Source organism: Corvus kubaryi, unplaced genomic scaffold, assembly GCF_017639235.1.
Source record: "Corvus kubaryi isolate FWS band 111438036 unplaced genomic scaffold, C.kubaryi_AGA036_p1.0 74, whole genome shotgun sequence".
Lineage (NCBI taxonomy): Eukaryota > Metazoa > Chordata > Aves > Passeriformes > Corvidae > Corvus > Corvus kubaryi.
In genome coordinates this window covers 6,347,343-6,355,375 of record NW_024582061.1, presented here as the reverse complement: position 1 = coordinate 6,355,375, position 8,033 = coordinate 6,347,343, and positions in this window count along the sequence as shown.

The window sequence follows — 8,033 nt, the reverse complement described above, 5'->3', positions numbered from 1 at the left end:
GCCAAGCATGCTCTCTCAGCGGAGGGGTTGGCTGGGGGGCGGGAGAGGGGCTGCCGAGACCCCCGTGCGGGCCCTCAGTGATTCCTCGCCGTGCGGGCCCGCGGGCGGCTCCCCGGGGCTGCAACCCGCAGGGGCAGCGGCTGAGGGGAGCAGAGCCGGAACCGGGGGGCGTGAGGGGACGGAGACCCTTCCCCGCAGCCGACCCCTCCGCTGAGAGAGCATGCTTGGCGTGGTCGCCAAAGGTGTCACCCTCTATTTGATGGGTTGCAAACTTCAGGAACCACAACTCCTTTGGTTAATGTTTTTTAATGAGAAGCAAACCATGCTGCAGTGCTGTGCAGGAGTTCACAGAATCCCAGGATGGGTCAGGCTGGAAGGGGACACAGTGGGGCAGCTGGTGGCATCTCCCTGCTCCAGCATCCCAGAGTACAGGGCACAGGATTGTGTCCAGACTGTCCTGGAATATCCCCAGCGAGGGAGACTCCACACCCTCTCTGGACGATCTGTGTCAGGGCTCGGCCACTGCACAGGACAGAAGTTCTGCCTCCTGTCCAGGGGGAACTTCCTGGGATCAGTCCCTGCCCGTTCCTCTGGTGCCATGGCTGGGCCCCACGGAGCAGAGCCTGGGCCCTGCTCGGAGCCCTCCCTGCACACAGGGACACACAGGGCTGAGGGCCCCTCTCAGCTGGGGCTCCTCTCACCCCCAACAGAACACATTTCCGTAAGAAAATTACCACCGATTTAACAATTAAAAAACCCACCCTCAATGTAGAGAGCATTCTGGAAGCACTTTCTGCCCAGGACATCGCAGCCTCCCCACACTCACCAGAGTGGGGCTGCCAGAGCCCCCCCAGCACACCCAGCTGGAAGAGGGCACAGTGGCCAGAGAGGCTGCAGCCCACGCCTCGGTGGTCAAAGGGACTCAGGGGGGCTGCACAAACACACTCTGCTTCAGTTCACTGCCCAAAACCAAGGACCAGCCCACCAAAATACATATCCAGAAGTGGATGGAAGTGTTCAGTTCCAAGGTAAGGCTATCCCCAGCAGGGGACTCTTATTCTTAAAAATACTGGGCATTCTTTAAACAAAAATGTGATTTTCACTAATGGTTCTAAGAATCAAACTATTTCTACTTTTTATGATTTTTCAGGTGTAATTTACCTCCCCGAGACAGCTCTCCTAATTACAAGCAAACTCAGCAGTAGTACCCGTTAACCACTGTATTCTTTTTAAAATACAGTATGGAATAAAAAGAAAAAAAAGAAGAAACAATAACTCAGGTCTAAGAGCCTGATCAAATACTAACTCTGAAATTATAAGAATATTAATCTAGTTGCAGGAATGTGCAGACTGCTGGTGGTGAGTAACAAGCTGAGGGTTTCACACTTAGATTTAATCTCTCGGATCTGTAACTTCCAACCTTATTACACTGCTGAGCATAAATTGCTGAGATCAGAAATTAGGAGTCTCCAAATTAAAAAAAAGACGTTTATCATCTAGATGTATGTTATGCCATTCTAGAGGTCCCTCTTTTGCTCTTTAATGGTGAATATATTGGATTTTTCACTGTATTTTGTACTGGCTGGGATACAAAGACACCAGCAAAGACCCCTCCTATGGAGACAGTCTGAGAGAGTTGGAGTTGCTCAGCCTATGGAAGAGAAGGCTCTGGCAAGACCTTATAGCACCTTCCAGTACTTAAAGGGGACTTACAAGAAAGCTGGAGAGTGGCTTTTTACAAGGGCATGGAGTGATAGGAGAAGGGAGAATGGCTTTAAACTGAAAAAGGGTGGCTTTAGGTTGGATATTAGGAATAACTTCTTCCCTGTGAGGCTGCCGAGGCCCTGGCACAGGCTGCCCAGAGAAGCCGTGGCTGCCCCATCCCTGGAAGTGTCCAAGGCCAGGCTGGATGGGGCTCTGAGCAAGCTGGGATAGTGGAAGGTGTCCCTGCCCATGTCAGGGGGTGGCACTGGATGGGCTTTAAGGTGCCTTCCAACCCAATCCATCCTGTGATTCTATGTACACACATATACAGGCCCTAGATCTGACACTTCCCTGGATTCCTACAGCACAGTCTCCTGGCATCACCAGTTGTTAAACCATTTCTGGAAAAGCCATATGAAGAGAACAGGTGCCAGAGCCCTCATTCAGGGACCAGCCCTTGCACAGGAAAGGCAAAGATGAGGCCCTTCAAACTGCCCCAAACACACAGTGCAAACCCCAACGCTGGACTAGAGTTAAAACACCCCAGAATTAGAAACTGAAAGTCCAAGCAGCGCAAGGCACCAGAGGGCAGAGAAGCTCTGGCTCCCTGCCCACATGCTGACTATGTGAAAAGCATTGACTCAGGGGCCCTCCAGGAGCCACCACACAGAGGGCTCAGGTATTTTATTTCATGGAAATGTGGTTCCAGGCAGCTTGAGCTGAGCAGGAAAGGCTTTACAATACATTGACAATATCCTTTGCCCTCCTGACCCTGTTTATCTCAGCCATTTTATACCAGGCTCTAATAGCCCAATTAAGATACTTTAGCCAGAGCAGTTTCACATTTCCCAGCAGTAAGTGAAATCCTGGCATGCCTTACATCAGTGGGAGTTTTCCTGAGAATGAACTTCAGAACTTGGCCAAGCAGCAGGATTGTCTGTCCTTGGTGTGCCTGGGAGTAAAGCCCCATTTGGGACCATTCTGTTAGGAAGGGACAGCTCTGTTGCCTAAACACAGGTTATTGGGGCCATTTGAAGTGTCCTTTGGTACCTGAGACATCCCTGTGTGTTGTCAGCAGGGAGGCAGCACTGCTGTGTCCTTGACAGCTCTGCCTGCATGGGGGCCACCGAAAGGGGCCCACAGGTTTTGCCACTACAAGAAGGTTAATTCAGGTCACTTTAGAAAATATTTAGCATATGCTTGCCATGGCAAAGCTTGAAACTGATAGGAGTCCTACAATTGCAGTCACCTTTGCTTCTTTCCCCCCCAAGGAAATCAAGGCACAGGCGGCATTCTCCTTCACTTCCAGGCTTGTTTGTCTTGGCTCCGGCTGGATTGTGCCAGCAGCTGAACGCTGTCACCACCTCGTAGCTCTCCAGTGATACACATGAAATGAACTGGAAATCTCAGTCCAGGTCCAAGCAGAGAAAGCTATTAACTAGAAATGAGTCCTATGAAATCAGCAGTTTTGCAGAAAAAATCACATCCTGAAGGCAGTCAAGTACTTAAGCTCCATTTTAAACCGGTGCCATTGAAACACCCCAATAATCTCATTGAAGTTACCAGATGATTTGTATGTTCAAAGTTAGCCAGAACCTACCCACTTTTGTACACCAGGTCTTAAACTGGTAGAAAGATCACCCTGGAAAAGCAGATCTGAGGAACCCTTGCTCTTCTTCTCCTTGCAGACAGGAAACATAAGTAGTGACAATCCTCCAGCATATTTAACAAGCATTAACTCTCTTCTATTAAAAATAATGATTATGCCCCTCTGAGTGCTAGTTTTATGAAGATGGTATCTGGAAAAATTTAATTAAAATGGAAGAGATTTTGTCATAACAAGTCTACGTAGAGAAAGATAAAACATGGTCAGAGATTATAATGGAACATTGCTTCATTTATCTGGAGCAGAAATACACCAAATGGGTTATTTGGATAAATATGGATATTTTTAGTACCATTTTAACCTTGTAATTAGCTGCAGGGTGAAGGTGAGGCTGATTAGTCAATAACTGGGATATGTTTTCCATCAGTTATCTCTGGTAATCTTTTGTTCCAAAGCTAGGAATACAGGCTTTGCTGTGAAACAGCACCCAGATGCAGGAATCATCAGCAGGTGCTGACAGACTGCCCTGGCGCACATATTCCTCTGTACATTGTAAAAGTGAGGAGGTCTTGCTTTCTCAACTCTCATTTCTAGTCTGTTACTCATTTTCAGAGAAGAAAATATTCAAGCAATTTCAGAGGTACTGGTATTCAGCGGTTGCAGTGGTACTCTGACATTAAGTCTCTCTATAGAAGTATTTGACTGTATTTTAATGCAGGGGAATTTTACCTTGATGTCTATGTCCTAGGTTTTAATGTTCACTCCAGTGCTGAGGCACAGAGGAGAAGCAGCTTATCCACAGAGAGGTCAACAGAAACACCTCATTGCAGCACTGAGCATCCACCTTAAATATGTAAATCCACAATATTAGAAAGTCCTCAGACTCCAAAAACTCACCAGGTTAAATAGGCCAACATCATCCTATTCCTGCTCATTTTCCGCCCCTCACATCTTAGGAAGATGCTTGAATTTCCTGCTCACCTTGTCTAAACAGGGGAGGCTCCTGACAGAAGCTGAGCTTTTTAATGCATTTGAAAATTGTCTGATTGGAAAGGTTTGAATTGCACACCTACGCAGCCTCCCTGCTGGATGAAGTTACAGATACATGGGCTGCTCCAGTGAAGCAAACTGAACCAGGCTTGTACAACAGACAGCATTGATGTTTGTTTTCTCAAGGGCAGAGGATGGTGCTTTCCAGCTGCAGGGGAAAAGGGGGAAGAGAAGAATGCCTTTAACTGTTTTAATACAATAGATGTAGATGGGAGCAGGCCAAAACCTGGCAGGCACCCCGGAGCTTTAGCATGAAGCTATAAGAAAGTTTGGATGCAAATCTTTGGGTTTGTTTCTTATCTTTCTAATAGACAAGGAAAAAAAAAATGAACAAACCATTCCAGACATTTTGATATTTAAGATCCAACTCTGATTTTAAAGCCCATCTGTAACTGGAGTATTTTTCATAAACTTATCACAAGCAATGCACAATTAATAGCTTATTTGAGAAAGGCCTGGTTTTTAAAGGCACCCAATGAAGTTTCCCACACCAGCTGAAGACACCCATTACCTTGTGGATATTCATATTTGAGCCAGCCAAGCTCTTCCCGGAGCACAATGGCATTTCAAAACGCTGGGATGTATAAAATGAGCATGACTTGGCCCACAGGTTGGATCAGAGAGCTCCAGAACAGCACCTTTTGACAGTACCCGCACACAGGAATTGATTTACTGCTGGTAGAGCTTTGTTTTACTTTGCCTATAGCAAACGTCAGAGCAGGAGCTGATTTCTTAAGAGATAGCCAGTTGTGGGGACTCATTTTGTCTTTTTTCTCCTTGTGGGAGTTAACTCTTTACTGCTGTTGTTTCAAACAATATGTTGGCATTGGAACCATACAAAATATCAAACATCTGGTAAAAAAGAATTACACCAACAGAATACCCCGGAGAAAAAGAGGCCTGATGGAGATAAATGTGATTTAGTAACGTAATAAAGCAGTGAATCATGCTAAGTAAGCGTCATTATTTGGTTGAGAATAACGAGAAAACCAGAATATGGAGCATTCAGTGCTGGTTTACCTACTTTTTTCAACCTGGCTTAGGTAGGAACAGGAAATTCCAGCTAAATTCCTAACCCCTTGTCTTGTAAAGGACTTTCCCTTGGAGGGAACCACATTTTTCTTAACGTTACAAAATGAACACCTCTCACAGGTGACCTCTTGGGGGTTTCACTAGGAAATGGGTGTGAGTTTTGCATCCTCACTGTCCAGGCACACTGGATCACATCATGGTGTGAATGAACAGATGGGGACTGTCTGACTTGCTCTTTGCTACATCTGAATTTACAAGAGCTAATATATGTATTAATTCAAGTATTTAAATAATCACTGTCTTGCCATAATAATCTCTTGAAAGAAACAAACCTAGAAATAAAGAAAACTGAAGCTATTTGTGAATTAATACCTTCAGTAAAAGGAGTTTAGATTAAAGAGGAAGCTTGGCCACCCTTGTAGCTGTGGCACGACACAGCAGCTATGTAAATAAACTCCTGAGAGCAGCTCCAAGCCATTCCAGTGAAGTATGCGAAGAATATCCAGTGATATTTCTCCTTGCCATACATTTGAGCCTTTCTGAAATCAGTTTCCAACTGTTCCACCACCAAAGCTGTCTATTCAAAGAGCCAAATACGAAAATCCAACCAAAGCAGAGAGTACAATGTGCCTTTCTCTGAAAAAAAAATAAAAAAACCACCCTACAGAAAGGATGCTTTATTTAGAGGGTTCAGGAAGTTGAAGCGTTGCCTTCTATCAGCTCCCAACCGCAGAGCGAGCATCAGGAAGCGCACAAAAATGAACTCACTATTCCTGCAGGGAGCAAGTGCCAGCGGCTACACCAAGTTTGCTTCCAACCTTGCAGCCCTCACTGCCAGCCCCCACAGACTTGTTAATCAGCCACTGTCTCCCGGGGCTCCTGTGCTGCTTGGCTGCCTCAAAACGAAGCCTTCCCTACCAAACAGAGAAAGGGCCACATACCTTGTTTGAATTTCCTCTTTTGCTAGCTGTCCTGAGACTTCAGAAACCTGAAAACAGGGGGGAAAAAAGTGAATCATCTTCATAAAAGGAAAAAAACAAAAGCCTCCTGTAGAGGATAGTGACTGTAATTTAAAAGCAATTGTGTTTTGAGTGCTGTCATTAATACTGGCTGACCCAATGGCGGTGGTTACAGTGGGGACACAGCATCGGCAATATACAGCAGTTCTTTAAAGTAAGTATACATTAAACCATGCAAGCAATATTCCACAGAAGCTCAATGTTGCATTTTTTTTTTCAACTCCAAAATTGATAAAGTTTTGCAAAAGTTTCCACAGTAAAGTCTAAGAAAAACAACAGTTCTAGTAAGAGGTCAAAAATAATGCTGCTGTATTTCCAAGCTGGATAAAGTGGCAATAGTTAACAGCTAACTAAAAAAAGTGCAAAATATCTGTAATTGCTGTATGGCTGCAGTTTAATTGCAGCCATGGAGCTTGGAAAGCATACTTGAGGAATACCTCCCTACTTTTCCTAATTTTATCATACAGAGCCTCAGGAAAGATGCTTCAAACCTGTGGAAGATTTACACTTCAGGACTGGTTTAAAAGCCTTGTGCTTTTGATGGTTTTTATGATCAACAATTTTTTTTCCTTTATGAAAAGCTTTTGCAAAATAAATTCAGCTCTATTTTTTTGCCAGAATTGTCTCCTTTCACCAGCACACTGGCCATGTTTAGAGTGAAAATAAGAGGGCTGTGGACAGCTTTTTTCTTTTTTGGGGCACATTAAAAATTACCAGAGGGGGGGAAAAAATTGTGATTAGTTTTGGTCAAGCAGCTGTCACCAGGCCCATCCTTCTTGGGCCACACCAGCATTTCTAACCTTGGGATGAAGTGCATTTCTCTTTCTGGTCCAGGTTCAGGGAGGAAACATCAGTAAAAGCAGCTTTTTTTTGGGAGAACCAGTCTTCCCTCATGAGAGCAGGGGCCACAGATCTTCACCTTAGGCCCATTCTAGCATTCAGATGGGTAAAATAAGCTGAAACCACCATTTTAGGGAGGGCAACACAAGTCAACAGGCTTTGGGTAGTTGGCACTGCATTTCCAGAGAAGTCATTTAGGGAGGTCTGGAGTCATTAAAGCCCAAATAAAGCCATCACTCCTCTCCCTCACCCCAAGTACTGATGTTTCTCACAAATTTGTTTGGAAGGGAAAATTAGAGCTCAGGAATTCTCTTGGTCACTGTGTCTGGAGATTTTTTGGATGAGGAGGTCCAAGAAATCATCTGTGACAGTCTCAGCCTGCTGTGGCCTCACTGTTGATTGGTGTTGGAGCATCCAGGTTGGCTCTTTCCAAGGTCTTTCCTACTTTTTCCTCTCCCAAATGCAGATCACTTTCCAGAACACTATGGAATTCTTTAATTAGCACAACCAAATGACTGGGCTGTGATTCCAAGTAGGCAGAAAATGTCTTTGAGGGCAAAATATGGACCAAGATTTGAGGTTCGCACCACCATTACTTTGAACTGATTTAATGCTTAGATTGAGGAAGTGCCCTATATGGGAGATGTTCTCAAAGGATTTCTGTCATCTCAGCCCAGCTGTGCCCAGGAAATGAGAGCTTGAGTAAGAATAAGAAAGGAGAAACAATTTTGGTGAGGTTTTTTTATAAATTAATATGGAATTATGGACATCATCAAAACATT